Below are 26,301 nucleotides of genomic sequence, written 5' to 3'. Positions count from 1 at the left end.
CATTTCCATGGTACATGGAGAACTAGTCAGTATAGTGCAACAAGTAACCAATCAGAAATACCTTCTGATAATCACGTTAAGAAGAAAACCAATAATAAAAGCTTATGCAGGGGACATGCACTGTTGAATTTCAACAGAAACTGCTCTATTCCCAGCAGAGATGGCAATGATGCCCTTGACTACAAATTTCTTTTATCTAGCCTGAGTCAGACCTATCTCCATCCCTAGGTTGAGTCAGCTATGCAAGAGTGAAGAATGCCATTCAAAGTATAGAGAGCAGGCACTGGTATACTCAGTCCTACGCAGTCTCCATTCCTATAGTGTGGCCCAACCTGAATCAGCACAGCTAGACAGGCCCTGCTAGGGCTAGTTCAAGCTCTCTGTCACCATATGCCTCTGACAGCTACTATTTTGTATTTATCAACAGGTTCCTTTAAAATTATTCTCATGAACACTCTCTAAGGCAGGTCTTGTATTTCATAAGCTTCCCAGCCAGACACTTTAGTGCATCCCTAAGAACTCAGTGGTGTGCCTCCAAAAGGGGAGCAGCTTAGTAACTGTGAACAAAAAATCAGGCAATTTGCAAGCTAAAGGAACCTTAAGAATTCAGTATTGCACCATATAAACAAAAGCATTCAAGCATCAAATAACTTGAAAAGAGAAAACTCACAATACGCTTTTTCTACTTCTCACCTATCTTTTATATTTTTAAATTTTTATTATTATAAATATTACATTTCATTTTCTCTTAACTAAAAGTGAAGTCTTAACTATCACACAGAGGTGCCTCTCCTTTTATATATTATCAATTATCCCTACTAGTCAGCAAATAGTTGATCACAAATTAAATGCAGTGCTTTAAACTGAAATGAAGGTGAAGTCGAGTCATCCTCTGCACAAGCTCACTCAAGAAAAAATGAACATCCTGCTGGGGCCAAAACACCACCTACCTATGCGATACCTTTGGTACTATGCACGTACACGGATGTGTGCACAATGCAGAAGCCAAAGATCCTGTGTGATACCTTTGGTATTACATGTGCACAAATGGGTGCATGCACAATGCAGAAGCCAGAGGTGATGTTCTGACCCCAAAATTTGTATGATATGTAAAGAATATGCACTGGTGACTAGAAAGGCAGTGGGTTTCTTTTTTTTCATGTTTAAGTAATAACACTCACCTTTCATCTTCCCTCCCTTTCACAATCGGTAAGACATGGGCTCTAAACCCTTTACAGGATCATATAAAATCTATATTTTTGAGCATGTGATGAAGCCTAAGGCTATTCCAAGCCCCATGTAAAATTTTAAGAAGCTCCTCGAAGTCATTCCGGACTCCCCCATGAGCTTGGGTCCCCGTGGTACATAAAAAGGGAGAAGGCAGCTGAGCACCGGCATTCTTTTCTTTCCTTCCTGCAGCTGCCTCACGCTCAGGCCACCGGGCCTTCCCCTTGCCAGGACAGACAGTAGGCAGAAGGAAACCCTCTCGTCCTTAAGTTAAGTCAGGTATTTGGTTGTAATAAGAGTAATTACAAAGGTTTACTTTTTTACCTTTTGTTTCTGGTTCTAGGGATTAAACTGGGGTCTCGCAGAAACAAGGCAATTATTCTACAACTAAGAGACACCCCAGTAAGCTTGATTCTAGAAATAAACAAGCTTAACACAAATAAAGCTAGAGTTCTTATAGTTCCTCAGAACCCAGTTCTATGAAGAATCTTATTTACTTCATACATAACAAATCATGCTTACAAAGCCTGCTGGCCCAGGTTCAATTCCCAAACCACCAATATTAGAACAAAAACTGGCTAATCTGGAATAGCTCTGATAATCAGGTTAGGAAGAACACCCATAAAAGCTCATGTAGAGGGCACACACAATTTTTAAAACTTCAAGGCAATATATAACATACATTTATACATTATTTATATATTATCTCTTAATAAAACCAACATGTAGGTTAAAAGCCCAAGGAATGTCTTCTCAATTAAAAAAAAAAATAGGATGTGACCTTAAATCTGAAATTTCACCACATCTTGTATTATTTCATATGACAACAGCCTCTGCAATAATGAAACAATGTTTGTGAACTTGTTAATAATATTGGCTGTGAGGGTTGTAGATCAAATGCCAAACTGGTTATTTAAAAGTAGCAAAGAAGGGCTGGAGAGATGGCTTAGCAGTTAAGCGCTTGCCTGTGAAGCCTAAGGAGCCCGGTTCGAGGCTTGGTTCCCCAGGTCCCACGTTAGCCAGATGCACAAGGGGGCGCACGCGTCTGGAGTTCGTTTGCAGAGGCTGGAAGCCCTGGCGCGCCCATTCTCTCCCTCTCCCTCAATCTGTCTTTCTCTCTGTGTCTGTCACTCTCAAATAAATAAATAAATAAATAAATAAATTAATTAATTAAAAAAAAAAGTAGCAAAGAAGCTGGACTAGCTCAGTGGCACAGAGCTTGCCCAGCATGCCCCGGGTCCTGGGCTCAATTCCTAGCACCACAGAATAAACAAACAGACAGACAAGCATAAAAGAAATGACTTGTGAGCTTTTGGAGGTTCAAGCTGACATGTAAAAGTGTCAGGTACTATGTTTTGAAGTTCTTTAAATATAGTTTTAAAAGTAATACTTTGGGATTGTAATGGCCACTACAAGAGGCCTGTTTATCTCTGAAATTGTAGTGGCATGAACTAAAGACAAACAGAAGAGAACACTGACTTAAAGCCCACAGCGGAGAATAGGACATCCTGGAAGCTGGACAGCCAGCGGTGAGGGCTGCGGAGCCTGAGGAGCCAGCAGAGAGGTTCCTGCAGGCCGGAAGACAGGGAGCCATCGGTCCCTCCAAAGGTCAAAGTGGGGGACAGGTCTGCCCAAGCGTCTGTATAAAACTATTCAGACTCCTACTTCATACCATCTACAAGAATTAAATCAAAATGAATTCACATGTAAAAGTAAGACCTGAAACTAAAATGCCTAGAAGAAAGCTTAAAGGCAGACGTTCTGACACTGGACTGGGCGATAAGAGTTCTTGGGACGAGAAACCAGAAGCACAGGCAGTGAAAGCACAATGTACATCTGGACCAAGTCCAACACAAAGCTTCACCTCGCAGAGGGAGCCATTGGCAGAGTAAAAAGACAAGCCAGGAGAGCAAGTCTCCAGCTGTGCCCTGGGCAAAGTATGGATAAGCAGAACGTTAGAGAGTTCTTACTACTCAGCAACAAACCCCACACAGCTCAATGTTACGAATGGACTAACTTGTACAGATGATTTCACCAGGTAATACCATTTGTTCAATCACACAGAAAAGATGCTCCGCATCAATCAGCATAAAGAAACCCATAACAAAAAATGAAATTTGAGGCTGGAGGGAAGGCTTAGTGGTTAAGGTGTTTGCCTGCAAAGCCAAAGGACCCAGGTTCAATTCCCCAGAACCAACATTAGCCAGGTGCACAAGGGGGCACACACGTCTGGAGTTCATTTGCAGTGGCTGGAGGCCCTGGCACACCCATTCTCTCACTCTCCCTCTTTCTCTGTCAAACAAATAAGTAAATAAAAAATAAAATATTTTTTAAAATAAAATTTGCAGGAAAATGGATAGATCTGGAAAGGATTGTAGTTAGTAAAGTAACCTAGACCCAGAAAGGCAAATGTCACATGTTTTCTTTCATATATGGATCCTAACTACAAATGGTTGGGGTTCTATGTGAGTATGAAAAAACCCAGTAGCAGAGGCCAGTAAGCTAGAAAAGGCATATAAAGGGAATAGAAAGGGAGGAAGGGGGAAGGGAGGGGACTTAATAGGATGGTATTGTACATATGTCAGTAGAAGAACAGATTAATGGGGGTGAAAAGGCCTAAGTGAGGTCAGGGGAATTGACTGAGTAAAGGAAAGGTGGAGGGAGGGCTAATCAAAATCTAAGAGGACATAAATAAGTCATCTGGAAACCTACTTCTTTGGACAATGGAACACTCAGAAGCCATAGAGAGTTATTAGAAAATCTTCAGTGCCAGGAATGGTATACCTTCCATTGACTTGTTGGCCAGGGAGGTCACTGATGACCCCAAACATTTCAGGCCATTGTCAAGGCTCTTGGTTTACCACCAGGAATAGATGGCAAGACCTTATTGCTGAAGACTCCACATACTTGGGCTGCAAGGTCAAGCTGAAAACCTCTTCCATGTAGACCAGCTGACAGAAAGCTAGAAAAAGCTATTCTGCATGCAGTTCACTGGGAGACAGAAAAATCACTGGGAGAAAGAGAAAGTGGGGATACTCTACAGTGGATACTCCAAGCCTTAAATTTAGCCAGCCAGACCAAATGAGCCAACGGGTATAATACTGGCACATCTGTTATGGGGGAAACCAATTGCTCTCTACTTGGACTGAAGGCCCACTCCATGGGAGGGAACACATCCTTGATACTGAAAACCTATAGCAGGGGTAGTCATGAGTCCTAGGGGTGTAATGTCTGCTACTGGCTGGCTAAATGTATATATTATGCTCACCAAACTGTGCACTTCTCTTAATTTTCATACCCACATATTAATGCTACTCTTGCTTTTCATTAGAGAAGCTTCTTTTTTCAGAGGGAAGTGACCTGGGGATGACTCAGAAGGCACCATAGTGCTGAGAAGAAGTGACAGAGGAGTGCTCAATACTAAAATATCTCTATCACATCTTCCAAGGCTCAAGGTCCATTGTGGAACAGGTGGTAGAAAGAATGTAAGAGCCAAAGGAAGGGTAGGACTCCTAACAACATGCTCCTCCAGTCACAAAATGGCCTGGATACCCATGACCTTGCAGTGCCTGACACTACCTACACAAAACCATCATAGGAGGAGGAAATGATGATGACATCAAAATAAAAGAGAGAATGTTTGGGAGGGGGAAGGGATATGATAGAGAGCGGAGTTTCAAAGGGGAAGGGAGGGAATTATCATGAGTTATTGTCTAAAATTATGGAAGTTGTCAATAAAAATAAATAAATAAATTAGAGCTTGGCATGGTAGCACACTCCTTTAATCCCAGCACTTGGCAGGATGAAGGATCACTGTGAGTTCAAGGCCACCCTGAGACTACATAGTGAATTCCAGGTCAGTGTGAACTAGTGCACGACCTTAACTCAAAAAAATAAATAAATTTTTCAATTATTTACTGTTGAAAAATTAAAAAGAAAAAAGAAACCCATATCAGAACCATGTGAAATGGCTTCTCACCCATCAGAATAGGCCCTATCAAAAACAAAAAACATCAATAAACTGGGACCAAGGGCTGGAGAAATGGCTTAGCTATTAAAGGCACTTGCTTTCAAAATGGCCCAGGTTCAATTCTTCAGTACCCACATAAAGACAGATACTAGAAAACAGCAACAAGTGGGGACCAGCAGCTTGAGAGATGGCTTAGCTATTAACAGTGCTTGCTTGCAAAGTCTGGTAGCCCAGGTTCAAGCCCCCAGTCCCCATGTAGAGGCAGATATACAAAAAGTAGTGCATGTGTCTGGAGTTTGTTTGCAGTGGGAAAAGGTCCTGGAACACTCTTACTTACTCTATCTGCCTCTGTTTCTCTAGCTCACTCAAATAAAAAATAATGGAGCTATCCAGCAAACCCCAGTGATCACACCTCTGCCTCCCCCGTGCTGACAATACTGGCATCCACCACCACACCAGTAGGTACTTGGGTGCTGAGGGTCCAAACTCGTGTATCTCATGCTTGAGCAGCAAGCACTTTACCAATTAAGCCATCTCCCCTGTCCTAAAAACAGGATGTTGAAGAGAGATTTACATACCCATATTCAGTACAGAATTTTAAATATCCATTAGCAAATGAATGCATCCACAATGAAATAGTATTTAACCCTTAAAAAAGAAGAAATGCTATCATTTGCTACTGCAAATAGTTATTACAAAACAAGCCAGTCACACATAAAAAAGCACAGTGCAGATTCCACTTACAAGACTTGTTTACTAAGAGTGATCGGCAGGGACTGGGGGGGAGAGAAAAGAACTACTACTCAATGGACAGAGTTACAGTTTTGCAAGACGAAAAATTTCTAAAGCTCTTTTATAAAACAAGATACAGATTAATACTACTGTACTTCACACTAAAAAAATGGTTAAGGTAGTAATAATATTTTTATCACAATTAAGAAAAATGGGGAGATTATCCTTGATTATCTAGTGGGCCCACTATAGTCACAGTATGCTTAGCGATGAGAAGGGTAGAGAGAGGGTATGTCAGGACAATGCACAGTGAGACACACTTGGCCCAGCACCACTGACTGATGATGGAGGGGACCATGAGCTAAAACTCTGGCAGTCTCTAGAAGTGAGGAAAAGAACTGCACCGTACGCTGCCCTAGAGCCTCCAGAAAGGAACGCGTCCACCTGCAGATGTCCAGATGTAAACCAGCGAACCCATACTCATAGACCTTTGACCTACACAACTATAAGATCATGAATGTTTGCTGCTTTTAGACAAAAGAAGAAAACCGGGTGTGGTGACACACTGGTAATAGTAGCACTGAGAGGTAGAGGCAGGAAGGTCAGTTATGTGAAGAGAGCCCAGCTATGCAGAGTTCAAGGCCAGCTCGGGAAGCATAAGACTGTCTCAAAGCCCAGGGGAAGAGATTGAAGGAAAAAAGGCAGGGAGGACCTGGGATCCTCTCTCCCACTTGGTAGAGCCAGATAAACAATCCGTCCTCAGCTCACTCTCTGAAGGAAACAGTGTAGTAAGACTGCACGTTCAGGGGCACCTGAAGCAGACATGCTTACATCTAACCAGCATAGTCATGGAAGGTCAGATCACTTGCCCTACACCGCTCCCAGAAATCCTCACAGGTAGGTTGATAACCCACAAAAAGAAAAGCAGAATTCCTTTCTTAAGAAACTTGAGGGAAGGAGGGAAGGGAAGAGAGGGTAGGATAAGGGAAGGGAGGGGAGAATGAATATCAGAAAATACAACTGAAAGCTGAGAGGGGCTATCTAGGCAAAGGGGCAATGAGAATAGGACTACTTGCACTGTTAAACAATATACATGTTATTTCCTCAAATAAGAAAAATGAACAAGCAGGAAAAAAATGAGGAGGAAAATAAAAAAGCTAGATTGCACTAAGTAATCACACGTGTTGTTAAACAGTACATTTTCTTCAAAGCTGCTCTCTCCAGAAAGAATGACAGAAGTAACTGCCCTGACATGCAATGGTTACCTACAGCCTGGAATACAGCTTCCAATGACACCACCACACCTAAGTTCCAAGGGCTGAATAAAAAACCACTAACGTGATGACATGCTGTGGAAAATGGTGCTTAATCTTTCAATGCTGTGACTCTGAAAATGAAATGAACAACAACAATAAAAAAAAATGCAGGGGGGCTGGAGAGATGGCTTAGTGGTTAAGCACTTGCCTGTGAAGCCTAAGGACCCTGGTTCAAGGCTCAGTTCCCCAGGTCCCACGTTAGCCAGATGCTCAAGGGGGCGCACGCGTCTGGAGTTCGTTTGCAGAGGCTGGAAGCCCTGGCGCACCCATTCTCTCTCTCTCCCTCTATCTGTCTTTCTCTCTGTGTCTGTCGCTCTCAAATAAATAAATAAATAAATAAATAAATAAATAAATAAATAAATAAATAAATAAAAATGCAGGGCATGGTGGTACACACCTTTAATCCCAGTACTCGGGAGGCAGAAGTAGGAGGATTGCCATGAATTCAAGGCCACCCTGAGACTACATAGTGAACTCTAGGTCAGCCTGAGCTAGAGTGAGACACTACCTCAAAAAACTCCCCCACAAAAAAAAAGGAAGGAAGATACCATTGTCTTATGGTAAAAAAGAGTTAGAAGACAACATTCCTAGGGTAGGATGAAAGCATATATGGTTGGATTTTCTTCTGTGGGTATACATAATTGTTTAATATGAACATATAACTAAATGAATTAAATAGAAGGCATATGTTTGACTATGTCATCTACATCCTACAAATAGTCCTTGTATGTACAAGTTAGCCATAATTGTTTCAAACTTCGCACTGGAAATGCACAGAAAATAGACACCACACATAAAGAAACTAGAAATCCCTTTACCTGAACCATGGTGATGCTTTCCTTCATCAGCCTTCCTTCCAATCTAGAAGAAAATAAGCAAATTAAAGCCTACTCTTTATGTAATAAGGTACTTATAAGAGGAAAAACCAACAGCTAAAACTCAAAGCAATTACTATTCTCTTATTGAAGTCTCCTTAAAGAAATACTTTTTCTACCTCACGGCTTATTTCTGGCTATGCAGGTATCTGACATAAATTGTTATTGACAAAGCCAAGCAGAAAAGGCCTGTTATCTCCTGCCAATAAAACACAGCACAGCAAGTGCACCAGGAGCACACTGCGAACTTCTCAATCAGGTACTCTTCAGTCATCACCTCTCCCTTTAGAGAAGTAACTGCTAGTTTACCATCTGCAATGTGATAAAGAATAAACAAGCACATCTCTAAAGTGTAATAATTTCTACTGTGACAATATAGGAGAATGGGATGTTTAGGTTTTCATTTTGCCACAATAAAATCTCTAAAAACTAAGCAGGATAACTGAAAAGCAAGTAGGGGGTGTGTGTGATCACAGAGCGGGCACACAGACAGTCCCCCTGCACACGGAAGCTGGTAGAGGGGGTGTGGTCACAGAGCGGGCACACAGACAGTACCCCTGCACACGGAAGCTTGTAGAGGGGGTGTGATCACAGAGCGGGCACACAGACAGTACCCCTGCACACGGAAGCTGGTAGAGGGGGTGTGGTCACAGAGCGGGCACACAGACAGTCCCCCTGCACACGGAAGCTTGTAGAGGGGGTGTGATCACAGAGCGGGCACACAGACAGTCTCCCTGCACACGGAAGCTTGTAGAGGGGGTGTGGTCTCAGAGCGGGCACACAGACAGTCCCCCTGCACACGGAAGCTTGTAGAGGGGGTGTGGTCACAGAGCGGGCACACAGACAGTCCCCCTGCACACGGAAGCTTGTAGAGGGGGTGTGGTCACAGAGCGGGCACACAGACAGTCCCCCTGCACACGGAAGCTTGTAGAGGGGGTGTGATCACAGAGTGGGCACACAGACAGTCCCCCTGCACACGGAAGCTTGTAGAGGGGGTGTGATCACAGAGTGGGCACACAGACAGTCCCCCTGCACACGGAAGCTGGTAGAGGGGGTGTGGTCACAGAGCGGGCACACAGACAGTACCCCCTTTTCACGTAAGCAAGTAAGAGAAGTGTGTTTAAAGGTGCTTGCCTGAATCTATAAAGAAAAAGAAAGCAAGCGATGCTATAAAGAAAAAGCAAGCAAGCCATGAGACTGGATGTTGAAGGTGCTTGCTGTCCCAGCCCAGGAGTTGCTTATAGTCACTGAAGGAAAATGAATCAGGCTATTCAGTTCCCAGAGTCCGGAATACCAACAGAGCAGGCAGTTATCTCTCTACTCAATAGAGAGCTGTCGAAAGAAAACCTTCTGCTTCCTAAGAAGTAGCTTTGTGCCACGTTAACTTGCTTGATCATGCTATTACTTTCCCTGTGCAACAGGAGCCACCAGAACCCAGGGGCCCTCCTAGGCAGCTGCAGTTGCCCATGCAGAGGGCAAGTCCCCACAGGGTTAGTGAGGGACTTGTGGGAGCACTGTCCGCAGCATGGCAGACCTTCACAAATATTGAATTTCTATAATAAGTAATTCCAAAAAGCAGGCTCAAAATGGGAACATGGTTCAAAGTGATAACTTTCTGCTCTGCCACTGCAAATAAAATATCTACTTTTAAGGACAGCATGTAGCAAAAACATGTATCTAAAAGAACTTCCTCCATCTTCAGGGATAAATTCAAAATAACATCTCATTACAGTAGTGATCAGTGAGCCACAAAATGCCTTTACCTTTGAACCCTATGAGAACGCGGGCTAGGGATTCAGACACAACTGATCCAATGCAGACCTGCAGCTTTGAGATGGTACAAACCCTCCAGAGCTGTACTTGGAAAAAGTGAGAAAAGGTTGCAATGAGGTCTGTTAAGCATCTTTAGGAACAGTGTGGAGCAGGACAACCGTGGCTTAATGACAAGCTCTTGAGTCTGCTTCTCAATCACTATCATCTAGGAATGCTCTCACTCTCAGTTTCCAACTCTTGGGTTCTGAACCTGAGTAAAGGGTATTGGCATTCTTTCCCTCTGTGAGCTAGAAAGGTCTTGTGAGCAAGTAGCTTGAGGACAGGAAACAAAAATAAGCTTGAATATAATCTTTCTAGATTGGATGAACTGTGAGAGCTGCTGGTAGAACTCTGGTGATCTTCCTTATACAGGACTGGGAACAGTAAGAAAGCTGTGGACTTGCCTTTGTGGTGGAGGCATTCTGCAAAGACACAAGTTCTTTCTGGAACTTTAAGAGTAAGCAAATTAACTACGCATGCTTGCATAGTAGACCCTCTAGAGGAAAACAAATCCTGTTATCCCTATACACTATGACTTCAAGCTTTCAATTAGGGTTGAGTAAAAAGTCATTCAGAAATCTTTGTAGCTATTAACCCAACAGCATGCAAGAGGATACAGCAGGGGGTGGGGGTGGAGGTAAGGAGATAACCCTTCCACTTTTCCTAAAAGTTCTGGTATACCAATGCTAAAATCCCTATGCATTTACTATTAGTAACCTTGTCTGTCTGTCTGTCTGTCTCTCTCTCTCTCTCTCTCTCTCTCTCACACACACACACACACACACACACACACACACACACACACACAGGAGTAGGAGACACTTCTAAGGGTAAGAAGGAATGGGCATCAGAACCACAGGTGAAGAAGGAAAACAATTAAAAGTTCACATTGTTTAAGGCATTGGCAATCTCGCATATTTGTAGGGCTGTCTTTCAAAGCGTAATATTTCCTCTTTCATCAGGAAATACCAAGATTTCATCTTAGAACGTTGGTTGCTTGGTTGGTTGGGCAGCAACCCTGACAGTTCTACTGGGTCCCCCCCCCACCCCCCACCCCCCCCCTCCCGTGTCCAGGGAAAGACTTGGGAATCTTCACTTTGGCAGCCATGACCCATGTACCTCATAAGTTCAGCTCAGTATTTCCTTTTGAGAGGAGATGGTGAATAATACAGAATATAAATGATACAGAGAGACAAGTAATAGCACAACAGCAATTAAATTGCATTCCTCATTAAACCATACTCTACTGGAATATAAAAAGTTCTCTCTTAAAAACAGCATACTATGCAAATTAGTACAAAGTTAGTGTTTTCTTCTTCTATATCAAACCCACATTTGCTTCCTTTCATGCTCAAAACTTAGCAAAGACAGCTTAGCTGAGCCTTTCCTTCCTCTGCACCTTCACTACCTGCACTCTCTCTCATGAGGAGACAGTTGCAGGCACGGTCCCTAATTTTAAGGCCTGGAAGTTGCAGTCTTCCCTCTGGAGTCATCCCCGAGTCTTCCTCCAGGCAGCAATAGCACCTAGCTCTCTTTTCAGGGAACGGGCTGTCCTCTGCCCACAAAGAGAGCCTTAACCAACCCTTCACTGCACCGCTTTGCAATGTTCAGATCACTATTACAGTATGCAAGGAATGAACTGAATTAAATGCCTCTCCCACGTCTTCCAGGACTTCCTTGGGGAAGCCACAATACTGGGTTTGACTGGCAAGCAAACCTAAAGGACCATCTACTGGCTACCAGGAACTCCTCAGCTTGCCTCTGAAAATGGCTTCCTTTCTTTTTCTCTGTAAAGAACACCTGAATAGACAAGTTTGGAAGAGGATCCCTAAAAGGAAAGGGCAAAGTTATAAATTGTAATCTGCTAAAAGGAAAGAGGTGAAGACTTGGTGGAAAGGAATTTCAGAGAAATATACCAAACACTTATGGGGATAAATACTACAACAGGTTAAAAAAAAAAAAAAGATGAAGAGTAACTGTGCTAAGAGAAATATTGAAATAAATCCACTGGAACAAAATGAAATTGGCAAAGCCACAAAACAATGCAATGTTGATTGTGACTTCAAAAGCGAGGGGGAGGGTCCTCTCTCCTCTCCTTGACACTAAAAGTGAACAATTTGTGGGCCTCATTTGGCAAACATCCACTTGGTATTAGGGATGACAGACACCACTAAGGTAAATAAGAGACATCAACAACAGCTTTCCCACTAGAGGCCAGACAAGTCTATGTTATTTGATGGGTCTCATTTGAATATCTGACCCTAGCCTATGAGACTTAAGACACAGCCTGCTCGGGGCACTGCTCGAAACTGTGGCATATGGAACCTAGCCGATGCAAAAACATGGTCCTCGCCTCAAGGGGAACAAGAGATACTTTATTTTGGAGCCAAACATGACTTGACTATAGGCCAGGAACACAGTTTTGGGTTATTCCAACATAATAACAGGTTCACAAAATTTCTATTAAAAAATATAGAAGAAAAGGAAGTTACAAAACAAGGTACTTTTAAAATACAATGGTGAGAACATCTCTGCTGGAGGCTTCAGAAGCTCTCTGATGACCTTCATAACTTCTGGCTTGGTAGAAGCTGGAGGGTCTGTTTATATGTTACAAACAGGATCTACCTGATAGTCACAAGGATGTTGGGTCAAACTCAGAGGTGGGCAATGGATAGCTGGTTCTTAAGGGGGGGCTAAAGATAGCCCAAGATAATTTGTAACACACTGCTCTGTGCAATCACAGAAGTTCTCAGTCAGGATTATAGAATCTCAACACAGGCTTGGCTATTTTATCTATCTTTAAAAAGGGTTTTATTTATTTAAATTTTTTTTTATTTGCAAGGAGGGAGGGAGGGAGAGAAACAAGCACATCACGGCCTCTTGCTACTGCAAACAAACTCCAGATACATGTGCCCCTACATGCATCTGGCTTTATGCGGGTATTCAAGCTGTGCTAGCTAGCAAATGTCTTTAAAGACTGAGCCGTCTCTCCAGCCCCTAAATGGGTTTTTTAATCACATTAAGTCTTCAAACTTTGTATTTTTCCCACGTCCCTACTTTGCCTTTGCCTTTTGCAGGCTGTATACCTGTGTTTGGGGTTTCACAACCCATTACTGCCAAACTCGAAAGTTGAAGAAATGGTCACTCCACGCCATGTCCGTGAAGGCTGTACTGGCAGTGCTTGTCCTCCAACTTACTGGAGAAGGTTTGGTTGCTTTTCTTTTTTGCCGGGAGGGCGGGGGAGGACTTGGGAGAAGCCTACATATTTCTCTGTTACCAATTACATTAAATCAAGCTTCTCAGTTCAGCGACAAGACACACTTACTTCCAGAGATGCTTTCCAGTGCTCAGCACTTGGGGTTATAGGTCCCTAAAGGTGTCGTAGATACCCTGTCCCCACACTGTCATTTTAGGCCCATTACCTGGCTTAGAAAAAGAAGTAGAAACAATTCCCAGTCATGAGGAATTGTCCATCTAATCTTATTTGACCTTCCAAACTTTTTTATTAATCAAACTATTATATATGCACTCAGTAAGTTTTAGACTGGTAATTAAGTAATTACCTCCACATCATGCTTGAATATTAATGTGTCTTCCATTTTCAGTCCTATTTTAACCAAAGTAGGATTTAGAAACTATTCATTCTTAAAAGACAAATTCTTTCCAGTATGTCTAATCTATTTTAGACCACAGTCTCCTATCTGAAAAATCAATCTAAGTACCTTGTTTTCTGAAACTCAGTTCTGTTTAGATATGGAGAATAGGTATTTACTAGAAATTAAAGGAAAAATGAGGACTTTGTAATTTAAAATAGTTTCAAAACACTTTGAAGTAACTTTGTATCTTCAAAAAAAGTTCAGCATGAGTCAGCAAACCAAACCATAATAAACTTTGACAATCAAAAAAAAAAATCATTTGTGCTTCTAAAAGAGAAAGTTTATCAAGCAAATAAAAATGTAAGATGGAGTAATATAAAATCCCAAGTTTACCTTGGTAAAGAAAAAGATTAAAATTAACTAGGCCTCAGATTTAACTTAGGACTAGAGCACAAGCTCAGCACTTACAAGGCCCTGGGTTCAGTCCTCTGCACTGACACATCTCTCTCTGTCTCTCCCTCTCTCCCTCTCTCCCTCTCTGTGTGTGTGTGCGTGTATAAAATCCATTTTAAAGACCAATTCATGATGTAATATTTCTAAACAAAGGGTCTCCCTCAATTAGAAAGTTGAGTCAATAAAATTATATCCAATCACTTCTAAAACCTAAAGAAGGTAAGACCCTATTGCTGAAGACACCACAGGATGCAGTCCTTCACGGGATATCACAAGACCACGCTAGAACTGAAGGGAAACCAGCTCCCTCCTGGCTAGCCTTCATAGTGCTGGAAAGCCCTATGGCAGCCACTGAAGGACAATGGCTGCCAACAGCATGAATAGGTCGGGGACCTTACTGACTACAAAATCAACCAGTTAGACAAGAAGTACACACTTATGCTATAGTGGCACATAGCCTCTGTGGGTAACCAACTGATTTCTGATTGGACAGGAGGCATGCTCAGTGGGAGAGAACTCATATCTAGTATGGAAACCAAGTCAGAATCCTATGCCCAGGATACGCAGACTTCAGAAAGAAGCCCCCAGTGTTCTGTGGATAAAAAGTGTAGGCTCACAAATAACTCTGCATATCCCTTTACCCAAGCTCTCTCTTTTTTTTTTTTTTTTAACTCTTGGTTGGAGAGGAGAACTAAGATCATCAATAAGACAAGAAGATAGCCAACTGCCTGGCATAAGATGTGCCATCTCTACCACGTCTGCCAGGAATCAGGAGAAATTGCAGAGTCAACATGAATACTGCTCTGACTGCTATCCTGACAACCAGTTCTAGGGTGATGGTAACAGATACAATGACCAACCAAATCCCATCAAACAGATATCCAGAGGCTATAAAGAAATCAACCCTACTAAATCAGACTGCCAACAGGGACTGACAAGGGCTTCTATGACCCCACAGTGAATATCATAACCCAACTAAGGAGGGCTCCTGGGGAAACAGGAGCAGGGCTGAAACAATAAATATATATAACCTGTTGTTATATATAAAATAAATAAAATAAAATGTAGAAAAAAGTTTGAAATCAACCTATAAAGGAAACTATAAACAAGCTGGCTCTTAAATTCTCATATCTGATAAAGCAGACTTTACAACTAGTCAGAAGAGATAAAAAGGAATTCTCAGTAAAGGGAAAGACTTATCATGAAGATAGAACTGTTATAGATATTTCCAGACAAAAGCTTGAAGCTCCCAGTTTTGCAAAACATAAAAACAAATGTTAAAAAGTCATAAAAGGCCACATAGGTCCTGACACAATAATAATGGGAGACTGATACCCCACACTCTCATATTTAAATATATTTTCCAAACTCAAAACCAGCAAAAAACTTCAAAACTAAATAATATCATGGGTCAACTGATACTAACAGATCATTCTTCCTAACATATAGAAAATATACATTGCATCTCATTAAGTAGGCCTTAAAACAAGCCTAAACAAAATCCACACAAAAAATTAAAATAATTTCTTGCTTGTTATCAGACCACAGTGTAATAAAATTAGAGTTCAGTATCAGTAGGAACCTTAGAAACTACACAAATCCTTGGAGAATGAACAAAACACTTTTGAATGCACAGTAGGCCATTGACAAAATCAGGGAAGAAATTAAAAGTGTCATAAAACACAGGAAAATAATAGAGCCTACCAGAACCTCTGGGAAACAGAGAGGTCAATCCTAAGAGGAAGTTTATAACCTAATAATGCAACTCAAGACTCCAGAAAAACAAGGAGGTAAATCCAAACCCAGCAGATGGCATGAAATAGCAGAGATTAGGGCAGGGATTAATGAAAGAGACTAAAACTAAATTAATCAAAACAAGAGTTAGTTCTTTGAAAAGATTAATGAGATTGGCAAAGCCCAGTGAAACCAAAAGAAAGAAAGAAAGACAGATAAGACCCACATTAATGAAATTCGAGTTGAAAAATTCATATGGGCACACAAAGGACCATGGATAACAAAAGTAATCCTAGCAAAAAGAACACTGACCTCCCCACACCAACCCCCAAAGAAAGAAACACTGCCAAAGGCATCACAATAAAGGCAATATGGTATTGGCACAAGAACAGACATATGCAGGTGGAACACCACAGAGGACCCAGAAATACACTTCCACAACTAAGGCCCCCTCCTTTTTGAGAAGCATGTCAAATACATACATTGGAAAAACAGACAAATGTATTTAACAAATGGTCCTGGCTAAAGAATGATTTATACCCATATCTCTTACCATGCAAAAAAAAAAAAAATTAATTTAAAGTGGACCAGAGACCTTAATTCAAAACCTGAAATGTTAAAACTGTTAAAGACATAGGGAAGACACTTCAAGACATAGGTGTATACAAGAAAAAACCTTCTAAATACAGCCCTGATAGCACAAAAAATAGCCACAACAACTGACAAGTAAAATTACCTTGAGTTAAAACAGCAAAAGAAACTATCAGCAAAGTGGACAGATAACCTACAAAATGAAGAATTAAAAAAAAAAAAAAAAAAACCTTTGCCAACTATACTTCAGATAAGGAGTTAATATCTAGAATATATGAGGGACTGAAAAAAATTAAACACCAAAAATTACGCTGGTGGTAAAGGGTCAACAAATAATTTTTAAACTTTTCAGCATCATGACAGACAGAGAGAGAGAAAGAGACAGAGAGAGAGAACTGGCACGCCAGGGCTTCCAACCACCGCAAACAAACTCCAGATGCATACACTCCCTTGTGCATCTGCCTTCCGTGGGTCCTGCAGAGTCGAACTGGGATCCTTTGGCTTTGCAGGCAAGTGCCTTAGCAGCTAAGCCATCTCTCCAGCCTGCCAATTTTTAATGTAAGTGTATTTATCCAAAAATGAGTAGGTAGAGGTTACAAAGCCAGAAGGAGGCTCACAAGAGGTGAGGAAGAGGCTTTGAGGAGTGGGAGGGTAGGTAAGAGAACATTATCACAAAGCAAGGTGGGAAGGAGAACGCTGGGGCAGAAGTGTACAAAGGAGCAGGTGGCAGGGGCTTGTGAGAATAAACCAAAGCAAAGTATGCAAGAAAATGCCACAGAGGACCTGTTTGTATTATCAAAAACAATGAAAATAAGAGAAAGTCTATAGGAAGTTGGGGTTGCATGCCTGCCTGACAGACCAAGGCTGATGCTTGGCAGCATGGCCACATCTGCCATAGAAAGTGAGAAGTGGGCCCTAGCCAGCTCCTAACCTAGGAGTCTCGGGTCTCCAATCTATAACCTTAACGTCCTGTCTTTTCTGAGACAAGCTCACATAGCTTTTGCAACCTCGAAGGTACCCAAAACATTGCAATAGCAACCTAAGTTAAATTCCAACAAAAGACCTATTACCAACACAGTAGTTACAGTTAGTATATGGTTTATGAAATTCATTAAAAAAACTAAAGTAAGTTTTTAAAAAATTCAATTCCATTATTTTTAATTTCTCTCCTTTGGGATTAGGTTTCCCATTTACGAAATGAAGTCAATTTTTGAGATCTCCAAGTTCTCTTCCATGGTCTGTAATCTCAATTACACCAGTCTGTGTGGTACATCAATATTCTCTTGTCAGACAAAGGAGTACAAACAGATTTCAGATGTGTTGAAAAACGTCCTACTGTGTGGACTGCCACATGATAACTTCTTGTCCTATTAACTTTATAATTAGAACTAACAAATTTCTCTATAAAAAATGTTAAAATGTGCCCATTACAAAGCTATTTTAGTTAAGATATAGATAAAATTCCTCACAATTTGATTGTGTTCTCCTCCCCCATTAAAACATAGTCACAACATGGCACGGTAGTACACACCTTTAATCCCAGCAATTGGGACACAGAGTTAGGAAGATCACTGTGAGCTTGAGGCCACCCTGAGACTACAGAGTGAACTCCAGGTCAGCCTGGGCTAAAGAGAGACCTACCTCAAAAAAAACAGAAACAAGGCTGGAGAGATAGCTTAGCAGTTAAGCATTTGCCTATGAAGGCTAAGGACCCTGGTTCGAGGCTTGATTCCCCAGGACCCACGTTAGCCGGATGCATGAGGCGGGCAAATGCATCTGGAGTTTGTTTGCAGTGTATGGAAACCCTGGTGTACCCATTCTCCCTCTGTCTGTCTGTCTGTCTGCTGTCTGTCTGTTGCTCTCAAATAAATAAATAAATAAATTTTAAATGTAATTTAAATATAACTTTTCCAGGCTACAAGAATCTATTTAATCAGAAACTTTGCACTTCAAGCATATGTAAAATTGTTTCTGTTGCTTATGCTTAGGTTTGGGGAAGTAAGGGCTTCCTGGTTCTCTTAAACCTGCACAGAAACTACCTGGATCACTGAGGGCCCAGGTCTCCACCCTCCCTGCATCTTCCTCCATCCCTGGTTCTCTAATTGTCAGTCATAATCCATATTCCTTGACAAAAATTACTGTGGTTTCTTTGCTCCAGAATTTCTCAGCACCTTCTCTAACAGACACCATGAATCTCTATTTCTCTTAACTACAAAGAAGCTAATGTCCTTCAGAAAATGATTCATTTAATGAGGCTTTTGTCCCCCTACCCCAAGTCTGGTGCATGTCTTGGGGAAAAGATAGTTTCCACCCTGACCGGCCTTAATCAAGGACAAAGAAGACCTCACTAGAGAGTACAGTATGAGGCCATGAAGAACTGGCAAGAGGGGCTAAGATTGAACCCAGGGCCTATGTGTGCTGGGCAAGCACACTGCCTCTGAGCTACACCCCCAGCCCCAACATCATTCACCCACTCATTTACTGCTTTACATCTGCAAGATTAAAGCAGCAACAATCATGGGCCACAAAGCATTAGTCAACCCAGGTTAAAACAAAACTCCTCTGGTATAGGTAAATTATAATATATTGGAAACATGGCTGTCTCATTAATTTTCTGATTGAATTTACTTTTACTTTTAGTAAGTAAAAATCTTTTTGAAGAGAGAGAGAAAGAGTATGTATGTGTGTTGGTTTGGGAGTTAGAGTCTCTTCTAGTCCAAGCTGACCTGGGATTCACTATGTTGTCTTTGAGTGGCCTCAATCTCACAGTGATCCTCCTACCTCTGCCTCCACCTGAGGGCTGGGATTAAAAGTATACACCATCACACCCGGCTCACTTTTTTCCTTTTTCCTATCTACAAAAATAAAAGTTCTTTGAAGACTATTTAGAAAATAAAAATGCTCATGGGGGAAAAAAATTACAAATAATCTTAGCCTGTCTGAAAGACTGCTTCCCAGTCTTTGTAAAATATTTACCATAGTAAAGCACCTTTAATTCAATGCTGTGTCTCTTAAGTCCCGTGACCTATGACTGCCATTCTCCATTACATCAATGTCTGATTAATTTTTGTTTGCCAGATCACATACTTATCATTTATGTCTTTTATTTTTTATATGCTTGTATGTCTCATACAACTTCTTTATTTTACAACCTTAGGACTTGTTTCATCTTATCACAACATATGGATATGATTTCTAGGTTCTTCATTCACTGGATTCTTCTACATGTTGTGGCCCTACCTTTACATCCTTCTTTTGAAACATAGTTGGGTCACAACAAAATTTATATATTACATGTTCTTTTAGGGGGCCTAAACAATTCCTCATCTCTTCAAACATACTTCTGGCATGTTTCCTGATTTCCAAAATAACTCTAAAATCCAATTTGACATGGTCTTCATGAATCAATGCTATTAAATACAAGTGACTGGGCTAGGGAGATAGCTCAGCAATTAAAGCTCTTGCTTGCAAAACCTGCTGGCCCAGATTCAATTCCCCCAGTAACCACATAAAACCAGATACATAAAGTGGTTCATGCAGCTAGAGTTAGCTTGGAGCAGCCAGAGGCCCTGGTATTATCATATTCATATTCATTCTGTCTTTATTCCCCTCCCCTCTGCTTACAAATAAATAAAAATATTTTTGCATGTTTTGTTTTTATTTATGTGCAAAGGGAGAGAGAGAAAGAATGTGCACACCAGGGCCTTTTGCCACTGCAAATGAACTCCAAATGCATGTGCCACTTTGTGCATCTAGCATTATGTGGGTAGTGGGAATAGAACCTGGGCAGTCAGGCTTTGCAAGCAAGTGCCTTTAATCACTGAGCAATCTCTCCAACTGAAAAAAATACTTTTATGCAAACAATTAGTACAAGAAGATTTGAAAATATTTTAAAATTAAGGGCATGGGGTTATAGCTCAGTGACATAGTTTAGCATGTATGAGACCCTGGGATCAATCTCTGAGAACCTACAAATACAAATACACACTGCTGTATACTCACAGCTGTGGGAACAGGTGACGTATGTACCAATCCAAATGCCTGATTCCAAAAGATGCAATAAATCTGTTCTAAAAAAAAAAAAAAAAAAAAAAAAAAAGCCCAAGGACTAGAGAGAAGGACTGGCTGCTGAAATGCTTGCTGTGCAAGCAAGAGGGCCTGAGTCTGGAAACCTCACTCCAATGCAGAAGTTGGGAGAGCAGTGCAGGCCTGAAATCCCAGTGCTGGGAAGGCAGGGAGGGGAACCCCAGGCTTGCTGGCCAGCTAATCTAGCAGAACTACTTGGCTCCAAATTCAGTGAGAGACACTGCTAAAAAAAGGGGGGGGGGGGACTGTAGAGATGGCTCAGTAGTTCAGGTGGTTGACTGCAAAGCTGAAGGACCCAGGTTTGGTTCTCCAGGACCCATGTAAACCAGATGCACAAATGCACAAGGTGGCACAAGCATCTGGAGTTTGTTTACAGTGGTGCATGGCCCTTCTCTTTGTCTGTCTCTTCTCTGTATTTCTTTCTGCTTGCAAATAAATAAATAAAAAGTATTTTGAAAAGATTAAAAGCAATTGAGGAAGACACCCCACATCAACCTTTGGCAACTATAGACAATTACCACCACAAATACATGCGCAAGAAAACCTTTCACACACACACACACACAAACACACACATAGGGGAAAAAAAAGAAATTTCCAAACATAAGGCTTTGAAAGAATAATCTGCCCTTCATTAAACTAGGAGATATAAAATGGATCCAAATGAATTTAGTTTGTCTATTAAGTGAGTTAATAATTCAACCCAAGTTTTCCCAAGCACATTCCCATTTTCTACTTTAGGAGAATGATTTTCCTATTATTTCAGCTTAAATGATTTCAAAAACAAACTCTATTATTTCAGAATCACCAAAGAAAGGTTGGTGTCAACACCCGTCCTACACTTGTCCCCATATTCAGCAAAACATGTATAACTTTCTTCACCTCCCCATCTGCACATGGCATGGGGAGGAGCTTTGTTTCAGTAATTCTCCCCCATCACTCACCAAAAAACATTTCTGTATTGGTCACAGATCCTTCAGCTCTGTGGCTAAAATGATTAACTATGACCCAAATTCGAGGCCACAACAAATCCATGAGATTAGAGATATTTTTGAAAAGATAACATCATTTGGTAATGTTCCCTGAATAATGACTCAATGTCTTTTGTTAAATAGGTCCTAAAATATTTGATAGTCTATGTGTACTCTATTAAACAAATGGACCTGATACTGTTTCACAAAGAGATATGTTTATCAGAAGTAAGCTCTAACCTTGTTCCTAAAAAGTGGCCATGAAAGTTGTAAGGTTACCTACATGGATATAATCTGAGCAAGTAATATTTTAAAATTATCTTTCCCTGAAAATACAGAAAAGACACAGAAACACCAACGCTATAAACAACAGGCAAAACTTTCACAAATTCGTCCACAGAACCAACAGTTAATGTTTCCACACAAAACATCAACAAATTCTCTGCCACAGGTGCAGGTTCTTATGTGAATTCTTTCCTTCCATGGGAACCTATAGGATTAGACTATAAATATTACTGAAGCCTGATTCCCAAGTATCTGCTAGGAGGAAAAAGGTGAGTCTCTTGTAGGTAACCAGTTTTGTCACTCTTATAAACCTGCTTAAGGAAAAGATGATGTTTCAAATACCTTTTCCAAAAAATAGGCTGACCTTGTTCTGAATTTTCAGTGTACTGTTTCAACTCAATTATATCAACCCCTCCAACTGTCTTCTTTGGAAGGTCAAAATCACTCAGTAGAAAATAAACACAGCTCAAATACAACCAGGTAGTAGGAAAACTAGCTCCAGCACTGTGTTCAGAAATATGAGCTGGGCAAAAAATTTTATTTTATTTTGAGAATGCCATTTTTCTCCCTTGAGCCTTGGAGTAAAATGACTGTGTGTGCAACTCAGGGACAAGCTAACACTTTCTCTTTTGTGTCTGTGATTCTGGATTAAAATCACTTGCAATTACAATTCTTTCTAACTACTCTAAATTATGGGCAAGAGTAAGGCTTGATTACTGCTGATGAAAAAATTACTATGGAAGGTAATACAGTATAACATAGTAAGAAAAGGTTTTTTATTTTCTTTACATATTTTTTTAAATATATATTTTATAGCTTATCTCAATTTAACACATTTTAGGTCATTATTTATGTATAAATTAACAAATGTAAGTATTATACCTAATAGAACTATGAGGGGCATTCCTAGATGGCACAGTCATTGGTGTCCCAACTAGTATTTATGGGTGGGGTCCAAGGAAGCTAGTGACCCGGAAATGTGTGGGACAAGCTCACATGGGATGCCTGCCACAAATAACACCTGAGAGGAACAATGAATGACACACCATATGGTTTCTCACTAGCTGAGTGACCTTGATTGATATATGATTAAGTGATTAATTTTAAACCTCAAGCTCCTCCAAGGTAAAGCAGCAATAAAGTTACCGATCTAAAGTAAAGAGGTCTCATGGAGACAAATGTGTGACGGCACAGTGTGGGCTTTGGAGCAAATCTTGGTGCTCTGGCCTAACTCCTACAGACCTTTGTGTGTTCCCTGAACCTTTCCAGTGTCCTCGTCCTTAAAACTCATGTAAAAAGCTTCAGAGATTTGATGAGAAGTGCCTTCATACGTAGGTAACATTAATACCAGTGTAGGCCTAATTGCCAATGGGCACACCCACTCCATGGTCTCTTCTAACCATGTTGAGAGCCTCAACAGACATTTTCAAAAATGGCTTCCATCTTATATTTTGTTTCTGACAGAACAATCAGTGTAACAGCAAAGTTGATCCATTGGTAATACTGACATTTTAGCAAACTGTCTTTCAAAACATTGGGGAGCTGGTGTTACACACGCACGCACACACACACAAACAGCAGTCACTGATGAGACACAAGTACAATGCAGAGGTTTCCAGTTGTGTCCTGTGATATATTTAATAGTATGAAGGAATAAATAACAAAACTCAGGCTTCAAATTCAGGTTAAAAGCTGAAATACTGGGGTTGGAGAGATTGCTTAGTGGTTAAGGTGCTTGCCTACAAAGCCAAAGGACCCAGGTTCAATTCCCCAATACCCACATAAGCCCAATGCACAAGGTAGCACATGCATCTGGAGTTCATTTGTAGTGGCTGGAGGCCCTGGTGCAACCCTTCTCTCTATATCTGCCCCTTTCTCTCTCAAAATAAGTAAATAAATTAATAAAATATTAAAAGTTGAAACATCTAAGCCCAAAAACAGTAACAATAAAATCCAGGACCAGTTTTTTAAATATTATCATACTTCCCGTTAAGATGAAACTTTAGAAAGATGTTGAAAACTAACAAATATGGGTTTGGTTCCTCAGAACCCAAATAAAGGCAGATGTACAAAGGGGTGCCTGCATCTAGAATTCACTTACAGTGGTTGGAAGCTCTGGTATACCCATTCATTTATATTCTCATTTTCTCTCTGCCCCCCATTTCCCCTCTTCCTTCCCTCTCTCTCCTCTGAATCTCTGCATGCAAATAAATAAAATAATTTTTAAAATACAACATTCCTTCATGAATAAAACACTAAAGAGAACAGGGATGAAGTGATCATATCTCAACATAATAAGTCCTATATATACACCAGACCTATGGCCCTTATCATTCTAAATGAGAAAAAAATCGAACCTTTCCTATTAAGGTTGGGCACAAGACAGGAGTGCCAACTCTAGCAACTGCTTTTCAACATAGCATGTGAAGCCTTACCTCAAGCAATAAGGTGAAAGGAGGAAGGGAAGGAGGGAGGGAGGGAAGGAGGGAGTGAGTCAGGGAGGCAGGGGACAGTAGGGGTACAAATTGGAAAGGAAGTCAAACTAGTCCTATTTACAGATGGCATGATTCCTTATATAAGAGAGTAGAAAGACTCCACAAAAAAAAAAACTCCTAGAAGTGATCAATTCTTTCAGCAAAATGGCAGGATATAAAACAAACACAAAACCAGTAGCCTGTGTATATACAAATGACAAACATAGAGAAAAGGAAATCTACAAAGCAACGCTGTTTACAATAGCCACCAAAAAATAAATAAATACCTTAGAATATCCCTAACCAAAGAAGTAAAAGACCTATACAACGAAAACATAAAAACTCTGAAGAAAGAAACGGAAGAAGATCTGAGAAAATGGAATGACCTCCCATGCTCATGGATCAGAAGAATTAATATCATGAAAACAGCCATCTTACCAAAAGCAATATACAGACTCAATGCAATTCTAATCAAAGTTTCAGCAGCATTCTTTATAGAATTAGAAAAAAAAGTCTCAAAATTCATATGAAATCACAAAAAGCCTCAGATAGTCAAAAGCATCCTAGGAAAAAGAATGCCTCTGGTGGCTTCACCACACCTGATGCCAAGACATACTATAAAGTAATAAAAACAGCCTGGCACTGGCACAAAAATAGACATGTTGATCAATACATTAGAATAGAAGATCCAGGTCTAAGTTCCTCTAATTAGAGTTACCTGATTTTTGACAAATGCACACGGGAGTAAAATCAGCATTTTCAATCAAGCACTTGAAAAACTGGATAGCCCACATGTAGAAGAATGAAACTGGACCCTTTTCTCTCACCCTGCACAAAAATCAACTCCAAATGGATCAGCGACCTAAATATAATGGATTTTTAAATAACATAAGTATATAAACAAACTCTTTTCTGAAGTAGGGTGTCAGGAAATATGCAGTAACAGCACAGCACAAAATTACACCTTTTCTCGCAGCCTGAGAAAGTGAGAACAAGAATTTGTATCCTGAATTATTCTAATCTAGTTATATGCTGATGGTAGAGGACACTGAGATAACTGCTTTCCCCTATTTTCTTAGTTAGCTAATTTAAAAGCTAATGCCAAATAACTGTTTTTAAACCTTTGTTTCAGGCTAAAGTTATACAGTATGTGGGGGCAATGATGTCAACTGAACACTATAGTTTAATCATCTTTTCCTTGTGGTTTTGATTGGCTTCTCAATAAACTCAGATAATTTGGGTAAAAGGTCTCAAACCCAAACTCCCACTGAATAACTGTTGTTAGTTCCTTTTCTAGAAACTTACTCACAAGTCACCGCAGAATATGGACTACTTGGGAAGCTGAAGCACTATAAAATCTGAATGGATAGTTCACACGTACACAACAAGTCAGGTAAATGAAAGGAGGTTTGAAAACAGGAGCTACACGAAAACGCAGCTAGTAAAGTCCTGCAAAAGACCCTTGTGTGCAGTGCTCTGGACGCCCCCTAACTCTCTAATCTGCCCAAGCCTCTGACAGGATCCCATCAATTCTACAACCACCTTAAATTGTTCTTTATAGCTTGGGCACATTATTGACATATTGTGCTAAGAAATATTAATGGTAAAATAATACTCCAAGACCTTCATCCTAACTACTGGCTCAGGTCTTTAGCTATCTTTCCACATTCACTAGCAAGCCCAGACTAATCTCTTCATTGTAACCACTCAAAGCAATGACTCCCAATATCAAGTTCCCTAATAATGGCATTAATTTAAGTTTATTAGTTTGGATTTGATCAGGAATCCTAATGCTTTAATAATTGGTCATTTTAAAATGCTTTAAAATTGCTTTCCAATTTCCATACTTAAGGTACAATTTTAAATGCTTTTCTGGTGGTTCAAAATGTAATGGGGATCTCAGATGAATTTTCCAAGAACCCTTTAGTCAGTCAGTCCTCAGAAAACTCAGGGCCACGTTCTACAGCTGTCATTTCTGGGTCACAGTGACTACAGGGCCAGCTGGAGGGAACTTGCCAAGGTCCCATACAGACAACAAAGCTCGCCCTGCAAGACAAACTCTGAAGTTAGTCAGCCTCAATCCCAAAAGCAGAAACACTGTATTTTGTCCCGAAACTGCATAGTCTCAACATTTGGCACTGCATTCCTCCTTTAGACCATCTGAGGCTCCAATGTAAAT

General features: G+C 40.7%; 1 protein-coding gene across 10 annotated transcripts in view; it reads right to left on the bottom strand.

Annotated features, from left to right (window-relative positions):
• Sgms1 (sphingomyelin synthase 1) overlaps window positions 1-26,301 on the bottom strand; it is a 296,894-nt gene that overhangs the window by 131,051 nt on the left and 139,542 nt on the right. For 7 of the 10 annotated variants that reach the window (XM_045154617.1, XM_045154610.1, XM_045154614.1 and 4 more), the window contains one exon: window positions 8,064-8,106. The exons of the other annotated variants lie outside the window; for them this stretch is intronic. The gene's annotated coding sequence lies outside the window, so the exon portion shown is untranslated. The remainder of the gene's footprint in view (window positions 1-8,063; window positions 8,107-26,301) is intronic. 10 annotated transcript variants of the gene reach the window in all.

The sequence above is a fragment of the Jaculus jaculus genome, chromosome 1 (assembly GCF_020740685.1).
Source record: "Jaculus jaculus isolate mJacJac1 chromosome 1, mJacJac1.mat.Y.cur, whole genome shotgun sequence".
In the NCBI taxonomy this organism is placed as follows: Eukaryota; Metazoa; Chordata; class Mammalia; order Rodentia; family Dipodidae; genus Jaculus; species Jaculus jaculus.
The sequence above is the reverse complement of the archived record's forward strand: the minus strand, read 5'-3'. Positions and strand labels throughout refer to the sequence as shown.